The sequence below is a fragment of the Choristoneura fumiferana genome, chromosome Z (assembly GCF_025370935.1).
Source record: "Choristoneura fumiferana chromosome Z, NRCan_CFum_1, whole genome shotgun sequence".
Taxonomy (NCBI): domain Eukaryota; kingdom Metazoa; phylum Arthropoda; class Insecta; order Lepidoptera; family Tortricidae; genus Choristoneura; species Choristoneura fumiferana.
The window spans coordinates 16,737,495-16,751,192 of NC_133472.1; the positions used below are offsets into that span (position 1 = coordinate 16,737,495).

The 13,698-nt window shown below is 37.3% G+C and overlaps 1 protein-coding gene across 8 annotated transcripts in view; it reads right to left on the reverse strand.

The window, feature by feature from the left end:
* Positions 1-5,917, reverse strand: part of LOC141429772 (inter alpha-trypsin inhibitor, heavy chain 4-like) — a 36,117-nt gene extending 30,200 nt beyond the window's left edge. For 6 of the 8 annotated variants that reach the window (XM_074090356.1, XM_074090347.1, XM_074090339.1 and 3 more), the window contains exon 1: positions 5,757-5,916. The gene's annotated coding sequence lies outside the window, so the exon portion shown is untranslated. Of the gene's footprint in view, positions 1-5,756 lie in introns of all 8 variants that reach the window. The other 2 variants (XM_074090327.1, XM_074090334.1) reach the window with 1 other exon arrangement.
* Between the last annotated feature and the right edge of the window lie 7,781 nt (positions 5,918-13,698).

Genomic DNA, 13,698 nt, shown 5'->3' on the forward strand with positions numbered 1-13,698 from the left:
ATAGGTGTTAACATGCAGTCGACACTAAGGAATTTCTTTACCATCCTAAAGGTTCAGTGTTCTTTGTACGCCTACGGCATAAAAGAATACAGATTCCGAGGCGTCCTATTTTGTTAAATAATTAATATTGTTTTATCATTAAGGTGGATTACACGATTGGGGAAAATCCTTCACATCTTTTAAAGACGAAGCAAACATTTGCATAGAACAAAAACACAATTCTCAGGAAATGATGTACCTACGTAACAAAATTAAGAAAAAGTGTTATGGTATTGTTTAGGGTAAAATCGTGCTTTGATAGTTAATATTAACACTTATTATCTACCTACTAGATTTTACCAGCGGTCTCACACGCGTTATCCATTCGATCCGGTAAATAGTTGAATTGAAATCGGAGATCCAACAAAATTTTCGTTGGATTTCCCGAAAATTATGACGGTTTTTCCTGCATCAAAAAGAACCGTGCCGAGTTTTATGACCAGTGGATAAAACTTCGAGACTTTGTTCCGATGCCATGGGATTGGGATAGACGGACAAAAAGTAGCTGTCAGCTATCTACATAGCAAATTCTATTCAAATACGTCCAGCCTTTTTAGCGTTCATTCACACTTTTGCTTTTATGACATTAGGAAGTTAACAACCTTTTTTGGGCTACATACCGTCTCCTATACAGGATAAAAAATATCCACCGTCCCTCTTTACATAATAGTTAACTATATCAATTGTATGTCTGTCTGTTATTTATTTCTAATCACAAAATAAGAAAATTGAACCCTCGGGCGATACCGCCTCCGTTGGGAACCTATGATCTAAAGTTTAGATCATTTAGTTTAGATAATTAGATTCTTATTATTATTAGATTATTCTATAAAGGAATTTATGGATGAATGAAAATATCAGTAAATTTAAACAAATAAGTACATGTACTTATTATACGCATTTTTGAAAACAGAATATTATCGTGCCATAATAGTTTATAACAGTCTAATTTAATTTATAGCATAATGTAACCGTAGTTTTTAAGCTTTAATGCAAGTACGTAGGATGTCTTACTTTTTAGTTGCCTAATAGAATTAGATAACATTATTATAAATGTGGCTATACCCTACCAGGGTGCATAATATTGTAAGACTTATTAGAATAAGGCCTTATGTATTTTATGTTTTTTGCCAAATAAATAAATATTAAAATAATTAGATTCTAAACTAAGCCGACCGAACTGATGCATGCGTAAATGCAGTTTTTCTTAATGAGGTAAACATCGCTTGTGACTCGAGAACCGTTGAGCTTATTAACATATCACCATCAGTATTTATGACGCTCCATTTAGCAGAAATTAAGTATATTACCACCTTACAAGGTGTCTACAAGATTACAATTAGAACATTTATGGATGTATTATTTAGTATGTACTATTCTACTTACTCTTCGGGATTTCGAACTACTTAAATACTTATGAATAACCTATGTATATATATTGTATGTAGGGATTTCGAACTACTTAAATACTTATGAATAACCTATGTATATATATTGCGTAGGTATGTACCTACCTAAAGTATTATAGAGGTGCACTAAGGAAAGATTTTTAGAAATCCCAATTTTCCTATCCCGTTTCCTATCCTATAAAGTTTAGATATTTATCTAAACTTTATTTGCTCGGAGTAAACTGAAACTACCACACCGATTTAAGTGATTCTTTCACCAATAGAAAGCTACACTATCCTTCATTGGCATAGGCTACATTTTCTTAAAAAAAAATGCAAATTTCCTCGGAATAAAAATAAGTGAATTTCATTTCGGGGCATGTTTTCAAAAAAAATTCAATAATAAAAGCTACTCGAAATTAAGAATATTAAAAGTAGATCAAAACAGTAATTCATTGGAACTTTACAATTTCTCGCGTTAAAAGGAGATTACGTCAATCAAAAGCAGTGTAGCTTTCTTTAAAGATTTCTATGTCGAGGGAATTTTTCATTTTCCGGAGGAAAAAGTAGGTAGCTTTATATTAGTGAAAGTTTTTTTTAATTGATCTAGAGTTATTATCATACCGGGAGAATTTTGCAATTTCCCTGGAATGCCCTAAATAAAAGAAGCCTGTTTTAATTTACAGGGACAGTGTAGCTTTCTATGGAATTGAATTAACTATTCTTATCCCGCGAGAATAATCCTATGTCGTGTACGAAGTCGCGGGCAAAATAAACGCGTACTACCTTCTAGTTTAACGTTTTCTAAAATTCCACCCCTGAATATGTGAAACAAGGTTGCAAAGTTGGTACGGATTAATTAAATTATGCAGGTTGATTTTTCAATTCGTAAATTTGAAGCATCTGTCTAAAATAATGTCTGTCTGTATTTGTATTTATATAATCCTCCGAAAAATCAATTCAAAATACGAAAAAAAGGATCGCAGAAAATAAATATGTATGTTACCCCAAATTTACGCGAGCGAAGCCGCGGGCAAAAGCTATTATGATATACGAGTATTATAGGTATCGTTGGAGATCGATATTATGATACTATGACGCGACGTACAAGTTTTGCGAGTTTTGCGCGTACGTTTTCCTTGTTTAAAATTGGTACTACTATAGATAGAATACATTATGTTTACCCTATAATTTTAAGCTTCTTGGTTCTCCGAAAATAAATAAACACTGAATGACAAGTTGTCGCCGATACAACTGCAGGAAAACGGCGCATAGGTAAGGTATGCTAGATGTTGATATCTAGAGGTGCAAAACGAGACAATTCACCCGCGGGAGCGGGACTAACAAACGAATGCTAACGATTCGCGTTCGTTGGTTGGTATCCGCTGCGAAGAAGATCGTGACTTGCAGACTATACTGTGTGATCCCTCCTTTTTTACTTCGGCCGGTCTAACCAGTCAACAAATATATTCGAACATATACTTACATATAATAAACGAATCCTTAATTAGGACTATTTGCTTCGTATAAAAACAGGTAGGTAGGTAGGTTTTGATTAGAAAATAGTATAGGTAAAGTTGCTTTTCAAAAGCGTGCATTTACATTGATTGACTCAGATTCGGCAAAATGTTTTACTTGGGTACCTAAGTAGTTCTTAATCTTTCGAGTCGAGATGACCACATGACAAAAAGAGTAACTGTTCATTTACCTACATAATTTCAAAAATTGGAAACCAAGATTTTATTATAATATACGGAATAATAGTAGGTAGGTTTAAGGTTTAAGACAGCAACAAATAAAGTTGTATGAAAAGCAGCCCATTTTGCTCGTTAGTATACGTTATAGGGTACAATAGTTACAGGTTGGCTGTAGGCTTTATGGTGATTTTCCACCGGCGAGGCGAGACGAGACGAGGCGCGACGATAATTGAAATTTGTATGGCGGCGCCCGCGAGAATGCATACAAATTTTAATTCACGTCTCGCCTCGGCGGTGAAAAATCACCATTATAATTGGCGCAAATAGCAAAAATGTTTTCTTATGTCTTTAAGTCAGGCTGTTTTCATCTACAGGTCGCATTTTCAGCTGATTTTCGTGAAAATTTGTAAGCAGGTTCGATTATAAGTATATTTTTTTGGGTTCCGTAGCCAAAATGGCAAAAACGGAACCCTTATAGTTTCGCTATGTCTGTCTATACATATAAACTATGCCGACAAAATGGTACAATAAAAAAATCAAAAATATGTCCCATGGACGTAGTGGGGATGTTTTTTTTTTCTCATTCAATCTTGTAGTGTGGGGTATCGTTGGGTAGGTCTTTTAAAGCTATTAGGGGGTTGCTAAAACCATTTTTCATCAATTTTTCGATTCAGTGATTTGTTTGCAAAATATTCAACTTTAGAGTGCAAATTTTCATTTAAATCGAGCGTCGACTATACAATTTACTAGCTTTTGCCCGCGGCTTCGCCCGCGTGGAATTCGATTATCACGCGCTGTTCCCTCGGGAATTGAATTTTTCCGGGATAAAAAGTAGGCTATGTCACTCTCTGGCCCTATAAACTATCTCCATGCCAAAAATCATGTCGATCCGTCGCTCCGTTTCGACGTGAGAGACGGACAAATCTTCAAACAGACCCACTTTCGCATTTATAATATTAGTATGGATTTGTACAGCAAATCTGCCACACTGCACATGTGGAGGTACGGTGCAGTGTCCATGGCGTGTTCCGTTCCGTATTACCTAACTACTTAAAGACGATGAGACGATCCCCATTATTTTATTGGAAACCGTTTCCGGAATGGTCTTAACTGAATAAAACCTAGACGAAGCAGCATTTGTTTGTGAGGAAGGTGCCGTGTTGGCCGCGCGTTATGTCGGAAAAGCCTGTAAGAAGTCAGCTGTCTCAAGAGAACATACCTAAAGTATTCCAGGATTTATAAAGTAGGAAAACACCTGAGCAATGAGGGCTATCGTTTTTTGCCTCACTAGATGGCGCACTGTTGCGTGAGGTTTTTAAGTATGGCTTTCAAAGTCTGTTATTACGGGCGTGAAAACAAAGTTTAGATTAAAATCATATTTAATACACCTTAAAAACGTACCATAAAAATATCGAGCATGCCACAGTGTTGCATAGTCCCCGTTTTGTTCGGAAAAAAGGGAGGACAAAAGTTTCCGAAAGACAAAACTGTCTCAAAACACAGACATTCATTGTCCCGGAACGCATATTTGCCATAAATAATTTCAGATATTGCAAAATATTGACAAAATTATTCTAATTATAAATAAACCCGCGTAGCTCACCCAAAAACTATGAGATTTGACATTTCGGAGACCTCACGCTACACTAGCGCCTCTAGCGGCGAATTCATACGCGATAGCCCTCATTGTGTAAATTTATAACTCGCAGACATACCGAATAATCACAAAAAAAAAAAATTTTATTCATTTATTAATATTAGCACATACATAACAATATATTTACAGTACGCCAAACTGTAAAACAGTTTGTTGGCGTCGCGCTCTGATGCTAAAATTCTTGTGCAAAGTGATGCTTACATAACCAAACATAAACACAAAATATGTATAGGTACCAACGGAGACTCAATCATACACCTGTAGGTTCTATTGCGTTGCAAATAAGGTTTATATCCGTCTACCAATGGATAGTAGACTAACCCCCTCATCATAAAAATAGGACGAGCCGTTTCGGAGGAGTTTGATCACAAACACTGACACCAGAATTTAAAAAAAAAATTAATAGGAATTAAATTATTAAATTTCAAAAGTTACGCGCATGTTCCATTTTTTTTCAAGTAACTAGGTACTATGAAGTATGGATTTTAGAAATCACATCACACGAAATAAAATGTAGGTAGGTTTGCTACAAATAAAAAAAAATATTATCTTATTAAGATTAATTAAAACTGTAATTTTCTACTTATCTACGTTAATTAAAAATTCAGTAGTTACTACCAATTTATTGTACACCACTTTCCTAGGCGTTTTATTTTCGAGTGTTTTCATTCAAAAATCAGTCTCCAAAACCTGCAGTTTAGAAGAGACAAGCATTCAACCTTCTCAAAAACTTCCCGTTGATCGCATAAATATTTACTATTTATTGGTAAATTGCCGTGTCTGACTGTACCTATGTGTATCTAGGCAATATTTTCATGATGTAAATAGCAGGGTATATATCTGAGGCTAAAATAGAACAATCATAACATATAACAATATCAGATACAATGACAGGAAAAAACCAACCACGATTAATAGAGTCCTGGAGTCGTTGCTGGCAAGCAAGAGGCCAATATTACATAGAGACATACGTACCGGTTTGTTTACTCTCAACGAGATGATTGCTCCAATTGCCCCTCAAATTCTGGCACGTTCCTTTACCAGTCGAAGGTAAGTAAATAAATAATAGTGTGGTGTGACATGCAGCGTGTACACCCGTCGTCGGTCGCCACGCAACTCGCGGGGACGCTGCTCGCAGACAGCTTTAAGTATATCGCCCGATCGCCGGCCGCGTATGCGTTGCGCATGTGTTGGTTTCGACGCCTCGCAACTCCGGCGCAGCGGACGGCCATCGTGACAACTTATACCTACCTATGGCGGAGGAGTATGAGCGTATTGAGCGTATCGATAGCCAACACTCATATGACAGAATGGGTTACATTCCATTTAATGGCACACTTGATGCCGCGCCGCGTTCAGAACTTATTCTCTGTCACATTGATTACCTATCGCGGTTATACCTAGTGCCATCCACGAAGACGCGTGATTTTGTCAAAATTAGACATTAGTGTCATTCTAATAAGAACCACGGCACGGCACGCGTCATCGTGAATGACCTATACACCAGAATAATAATATTGAGGAAGACGGAGAGTGAAGACGAAGACAGTTTCATCACTAATTAACACTTTGCATCGTTGACTTTTATGCAGATAATGTACTTTCATACGAGCGTTAGTACAGGCGAGTTCATAAACTTGTGAGCAAAAGTTTGATCAAAAATATCTGAACATGCTTCCACACCGTTAAAAATAGAGTCGTGTTCAGATATTTTTAATCAAATGTTTACTCAGAAGTTTATGAACTCGACTGTACCTACCGGGTCCAGTCAATAATGTAGAGCACCATTGCTTTTTGTTTGAGCCAAGTTTGTTTGGCAAAACAAATAGATACATACCTAACTGTAACTACGACATAGTCTAGTTCGGGAATAGGCCTACCAAGCTATCTATGCTTGGCCCGGGATAAGGGGCGTAAGAAGGGGATTACTAACGAGAGGGATTTTAATGAGTCGAGTTTGTAATCCCCTTACGGCCCGTGACCGTGATGCACACAATGATTTTCATCACATTGCGAGGAAAAAATGCGAAAAATTAAATTATTATGTGTCCAAACACTACAGCTCGGCAAAAGAAAGGCGCTAAGAAAACAACTAAATAAAATAATGTCTACCCGCCAATACAGGGGGCTACTACAAAATTCGAACATCGAAGTTAGTATCGTACCGTGCCTCTCACTCTCGTATTAAATAATATTAGCGTCAGGAAAACGATATGAACTTCGATTTTCGAATTTCGTACCAGCTCCCCTGATTGTCACTTTTTAGGGTTCCGGAGCCAAAATGGCAAAAACGGAACCCTTATAGTTTCGCCATGTCTGTCTGTCTTTCTGTCTATCCGTTCGTCCGCGGCTTTGCTCAGGGACTATCAATGCTATAAAGCTGTAATTTTGCACGGATATATATGTAAACTATGCCGACAAAATGGTACAGTCACCAGCATTAATATCTGCCACAGCGGAGCGTGCAAAAATATCTGACACGTCCTTCCAGCCCTAGAAATAGAGTCGTATTAGACCGGTGGGTGGAAGAATTTCAAAAAATTCAAGAATGGTAGTAAGTATATCAAACTTTCAAGGAAAACTATAACGGCTAAAAGTTTGCTTGAGAATTACTTATTAGTAGTTTAACTCTTAAATAGCAGGCTGACTTGAAACCTCTTTAGTCCGTAATGACGTACCTACTAACTTTTTAAAACTAAGGTCATAAGTTATGAGTTATGACTCATAACTCCCTAGGGGAGAAAAACTATACGTAAATTCATAGTTCATTGTCCTTTAGTAGGAATAACATCATTGAAGAGCTAGTGTGATGAAAAATAAATAAATAGGACTATCACACTAATTGACCTAGTCCCAAACTAAGCAAAGCTTGTACGTAGGTACGAGGGTCAAACTGAAAGTTCTTAGAAAATCAAAAACTGAGCAAACTAGCAAGTTATTAGTTTTATTGTATCTTTTCAAAATAGTGTCCATTCACATCAATACACCGCTGCATCCGATGGAACCACTGAGAAAAGCACTTAGCCCACTCGTCCTTAGGGGTCTCTTCGACGGCCTTTTGAAACGCACCCACTGCTTCCTCGGTGTTCATAAAAAGTTTTCCTTGAAGTTTTTCTTTTATTTCCGGGAATAAATAAAAATCGCAAGGTGCGAGGTCGGGGTTATACGGCAGGTGACCGAGTAATTCCACGTCTGACGTCACTAAATAGTTGATCGTTCGCCTGGCGGTGTGCGACGAGGCGTTGTCGTGGTAAAGAAGGATCCTACTTCGAGGTCGTTTCTCTCGAACTTTTTCCAATACAAGTGGCAAACAATTGTTAGTGTACCACTCTGCAGTAACTGTTTTTTGATCCTCTAAAACAATTGTCGCATAGTGACCTGTCCTTCCGAAGAATGAGGCCACCATCTTTTTTCCCACGCTTCGACCTCTCTTCACTTTAGTTGGCAACTCCTCGAAAGGAAACACCCATTGAGCAGACTGTCTCTTGGTTTCTGGATCATAACAGTAAACCCAGCTTTCGTCACCCGTAAGTATGTCGAAAACAGAATTTGAGTCACCTCCGTTAAATCTTTGAATCATTTCACGGCACCAATCAACCCGACGGAGTATTTGGGCCTTGGACCTTGGTCAAATTATGAGGTATCCACCTCGCACAAAGCTTCCTGACCGCTAAATGTTCATGGAGGGTTTTATGCACTTGACTCATACCGATGCCTAAGCTTGTCCGAATCTGCTGATAAGTCACTCTTTTGTCAGTCTCTATCATACGCCGCACAACACTGATGTTATTTTCAGTCGTCGCCGTAGAAGACCGTCCCTCACGCAGATCATCGGTGAGATTAGTGCGACGACGTTTAAACTCATTAAACCAGTTGTAAATGGTCGCACGAGATGGGGCTTCATTTATTTATTCCTCTTAATGGCGGCCATAAGGCTTGGGCCAATGTCAGTTAAATTAAAGATAAATATATTCTTCTTATGCATGCTGTACGGTGATTGTAGTTTTTGCAACTTGATAGCAAAATTCCAGAAACCACGCGGAGACCACTTGCGCATTAAAAAATGTCAGACACGAGAGCAATATAGAATTTTGTGATCACTGTTTACTGTTAAGGTTAATCGCCGCATAAAACACTATCAAAATTATACTTCAACTAGCCAAAGAAGCAGAAATACCACAATTAGATATCGTCTACATCCGCCATGTTCGAATGCTACAAATCGAATTCCTGGGGCTTCATCATGAAAGGCCAATCGAAGTCTATCATAGCTTTCTTGTTGACTTAAATGACATCGAAAGTCATAAAAAATCATTGCACGAAAATTTTCTTGCGTTAAATTCATGTTGACGTGACACAGACAATTTTCAATTTGCCGCCAAATAGTAAAACAAATGACAAATTAATGAAATACATACTCAATAATATTGGCAAAGAGTTCCATTTTCAAAATTTAAACTTACCTTTTTACTAAATTGTTTACAAGTGGCCAGTTCTAAAAACTTTCAGTGTCGCCCTCGTACTATGAGTATTTACTAGACAACGGATAACCATACTTATATACATAGATAAATATATACTCAAATACTTAAACATCCAAGAACCGAGAATAAACATTCGTATCGTATTAAATTCATACAAATATCTGCCCCAGCTGGAGATCGAACTCGGGACCTCAAGCTTCGTAGGTAGGTTCTCTAACCACTTGGCCATCCGGTAGTAAGTATAACCAAGTTGTATGAAAATTGAGTGTCCCTTTTGAGAAAAGTTAACTACCCCCAACAAACAATTTGGCGATAAATATATGTAGAGCAATAGCTGTGGTGGCCTAGTGGTTTGACCTATCGCCTCTCAAGCAGAGGGTCGTGGGTTCAAACCCCGGCTCGCACCTCTGAGTTTTTTGAAATTCATGTGCGGAATTACATATGAAATTTACCACGAGCTTTGCGGTGAAGGAAAACATCGTGAGGAAACCTTCATAAACTTGCGAAGCAATGCAATGGTGCGCGTAAAGTTCCCGATCCGCACTTGGCCCGCGTGGGAACCATGGCCCAAGCCCTCTTGTTATAAGAGGAGGCCTGTGCCCAGCTGTGGGACGTATATAGGCTGGAATGATGATGATGATGATGATAGAGTAAATAGTAGCTTTGAGTCTTATAATAGCTTTATAAGGTCTACAGTAATCGTTTTTGGTGACACTATGGAGCTAATTGAATACATTAGTCAACTAACAATTAGTAAAGTGATTTAATAGAAATTAGAAAAATATAATATCTCGAAGCATTCAAGTGGTACTACAAGTTATCACGTTATAGATTATAGTTGCAGCTATTGGGTGATTTTATCACAGTGCTATTTTGGAGTATCTACTAACACGCTTAACGCTGTCGCTCTGTAAGAGTGTTATGTTTACCTTCTAGTGCTAAATGTCGCCTATAGTGTTAAATAAGCCGCAGGAAAATACTAAAGCTACACAAAGGTTATAATGGCAATTCTACTAACTCCCAATGAGAGAGTGATATAATGGAGTTAGGGTACCCCGTTTAAACACTGTGTAGCTGTTTTAGCGTTTATGGTGCTATAAAATAAATTGAAAGTACAGCTAATTAAGAGCTTCAAGTTCTTTAAGAACGTTTGTGTGACCTTACTTACTCTTTACGCCTGTTTAAGAGGTTTCATATGTAAGAGGCCCTATTGTATGACCAAAAGCTGTTTAACATGATTACTTGAAACTAAAAGTTGGAAACTAGGTTTTGATACATCTTTTTTCGTCTTCCGGTTCGTGGTCGCCACTCGAGGACTTTTCTCCCCCAACGGTTATCAGTTCTTCGAGCGATGTGGCCTGCCCATTGCCACTTCAATTTGCATATTTTTCCAGCTATGTCAGTGACTTTAGTTCTTCGACGAATTTCCGTATACGTTCCGTAGCGTTGGCAGGCCTCCCACCAGGTGGACTGACGATATCGTGAGAGTAGCGGGAAACCGGTGGATGCAAGTGGCGAGTTGTCGTTAATTGTGGCGTTCTAAGGGGGAGGCCTTTGTCCAGCAGTGGACGTCTTCCGGCTGATGATGATGATGATGATGATGACATCTTTTTTAACTCATACACAACTAAACTCTATTGATAGATTTTAATAATCATTTTAAGTGTTAAAATCGCTGCTATATCCATATTATCGGTTCAATAGAGATATTGGAATGATTAAGGTCGTCTTGTAGTCTTTTTTAAATCTCGATTTAAGGCTTAAACTGACAGTCCTTGTATGGATCTGACGGGACTTAAGACCACTTAAACCTAGATTAAAATGCCTGCAAGTGGACGTAAGAGTTACAGATAATAACGCCATTTTTGTTTACAAATAATAACCTTAAAATGCCAGACATATCATGGAAATTAAGTTCAATTTGCTGTATTACAGTCTTCAAAAATATAAGATCTAGTGACTTTAGTACTCCCATTTGAAAACCTAACCCATTAAATTAACTAATCGAAAAAAAATGGACCGTTGTATTTTTACTGTCTAACGTCCACTTGCAGACTTTTTAATCTAGGTTTAAGTGATGTTAAGTCCTGTCAGATCCATACAAAAACTGTCGATTTAAGCCTTGAATCGAGATTTAATTAAAAAAAGCCTACAAGACTTCCTAAAGTTTTAATCGAAACGTATAAATTTCTAAGGCGCTTGAAAATTGAGATGTAAAATATCATAGATAATAACAGGAAACTTACAACAGCAATAGTTTTTCACGTATCCACATAAAAATAATTGATATTAAAATCACGCGTTTATCGTTTATAATGTCTTTCCCGTCGCTATTACAATATTATAGCACACAGCACTCGCGTTTTGTTATTAATGACACATGTTAGTTTCTAGATACAAATATTTCTATACAATTGCATACAAAAGAGTACACTACCACGCAAAGAGTTTGTTTTCACCACTGTAGCTTTTTTGTAATTCTTTAAGAAAACATTCTACAGGTTTCATAGAACCTTTGTCACTCTTTATTTATCTCCTTTGGTAATATGTTTCGCTGCTGTAGTACTATTATACCACTTGTTTACCACTATTGGAGTTAATTCGAGCTACTAAAGAGCCTCTAAGTGATAACGTCTGTGCCAAAATCGGACTATAAGAGAGTTATAGCGTGCTATATCGCTAATATTTAGGTCGTGCTAGAGCTATAGGATTTTAGTAGATCTAATAAACGGCGGTTATAGAACTTATTTTATTGCCAAATTGTTGGCATGGCCATGCTTGTCTGGCCCAATACCGCACCAATAGAAGAAATACATACTTAAGTATTAGGTATCTTTACTAAATCTAGTGCCGCACCAGAAAATAATTATTTAAGGGAACAGAAAAAACACAGACACACACTACACAATTTAACCTTAACCCATTTCAATAGTAGGTAGCTGTTCGTTCCTTTAACTACCTATGTCATTATCCCATCTTAAGGTCAACGCTATTGTATTTATATGACTATGCAAAAGTATAATTCGGCTAAAAACAAATGTGAAACCTTTTATGTGAAGTGTATTTCGAAGAATCGATATTATGCAAGACAAAGGCAACCCGTTATTAGTGGTACAGCATCTATGCAGACACTAGTTAGCGGTAAGAGAATATACATATACATATATATGCAGACACTTACAATCTGGCCTAATGTAATACTATTTGACATTTTACACGGCTCGAGTGTTAATAGGAAGAGATCGCTCTTTAACTTAAGGTCGCCTATTGTTTACCTATCTTTACTTTTACTTACTTATACCTACTTTTACCTATGATTTTACTTACTTGTACCTATGATGTGTATAGATATAATGTATATCGGAAGTTGATAAGTGAGGAGTCACTATGACAGATCAAAAATGCCATGAAAATTCCGCTCACTGGTCATAAGTATCTTTTTAATGTTTACTGTACACTAAGATCGTTTCTTAAGTATTTTTTCATGTTTAAAAGGTAACTCTTGGACCATTTGTTGTCTTTATTTTGAATTAATAAATAAAATAAATATATTAGGCCCATAAGCACCAAATCAGGATCTGATGATTGGATCTTAAGGAAATCGAGGGAACTCTTCAAATATTGTAGTGACACCTACTTATGGTAAATTGGATATATATTTTAGTAGTAACTCGTGCATTTGCTCTTGAAAATAATCATTTGGTGAAGTGGAACTGATGTTGAAGACCACAGTTTGTCACCAAATTAGTTTTAAATATTAGATTATAAATATGTATGTTAGTCTGTAAGGTATTTATTTTATGGGCCAAGTTGCCCGAAATAAATGAATTTGTTATATTATTATTATTATTACAGTTGACCATCGGAGTTAGTACTCAATAACAAGTATTTCACGGGTTGAACTTCAATTACTTTAACACAGTTGCTAAGCAATTTATGCTTCTCGTAACGCATATAGTAAAATGGAACGGGTGGTGAAGCACCAGGACTCCTCAATAATGAACGTAACTGCATCGGAATAAGCAAACTTTCGTAAAAGGTGACGAACAGTTGACATTATCTTAGATTATTTACAATGAAAAGCGTGAAAAAAAAATTATACCAAAAAATTTAAACACACACGAACATCACACCTGTATTCCCAAATGGGGTAGGCAGAGCACACGAAACGTTACCGGTTCGGAGCCACTTTTATTTTAGGTTTAAAGTTTGACAAAAACGGTACAATAGTGACAGGTGGTAGGACCTTGTGCAAGGTCCGCCCGAATTGCTACCATCATCTTGCTCGCTAATCCTGCCTTGAAGCAGCAGTCCTTGCACTGTTGTGTTTCGGCGTGGAGTAAGACAGCCGGTGAAATTACTGGCACTTGAGGTATCCCAAATCCCAACTTAGGCCTCTAGGTTGGCAACGCATCTGCAATACCCCAGGTGTT